This window comes from Meleagris gallopavo, chromosome Z, assembly GCF_000146605.3.
Source record: "Meleagris gallopavo isolate NT-WF06-2002-E0010 breed Aviagen turkey brand Nicholas breeding stock chromosome Z, Turkey_5.1, whole genome shotgun sequence".
Lineage (NCBI taxonomy): Eukaryota > Metazoa > Chordata > Aves > Galliformes > Phasianidae > Meleagris > Meleagris gallopavo.
In genome coordinates, this window is record NC_015041.2 from 63,695,870 (window position 1) to 63,696,251 (window position 382).

Sequence of the window (382 nt, forward strand, 5' to 3'; positions counted from 1 at the left end):
TAGATGTAAGTCCGTGACAGGGGGGCACAGCGCCGGGAAAAGGAAAAAAACGAAGGGCTCGGAACGGTTTGCCGCGAGCCGGCCGGGAGAAGGGGGAGGGCAGAGAGCGAGCCGATAGTTTGAACCAAGAGAAAACACAACGGCAGCGATCTGAGCAGGAGCGGCAATTCACTGCACGAACCCAACCCAACCAAACGAGAGACACGAGAGGATCCAGAATGCCAGTCAAACCACGGCAGTGGGAGGGAAGCGCGTGCTGTGCTCCGCGGCGAGCTGAGACGGCTGAGCCGGGGCCAGAGGGAGAGACAGAGGCAGACGCTCGGGTCCTGTGCGCAGCTCCACCCCACTGCCTCTGCCCGCCAGGTCCTCCGGGGATGCCGCC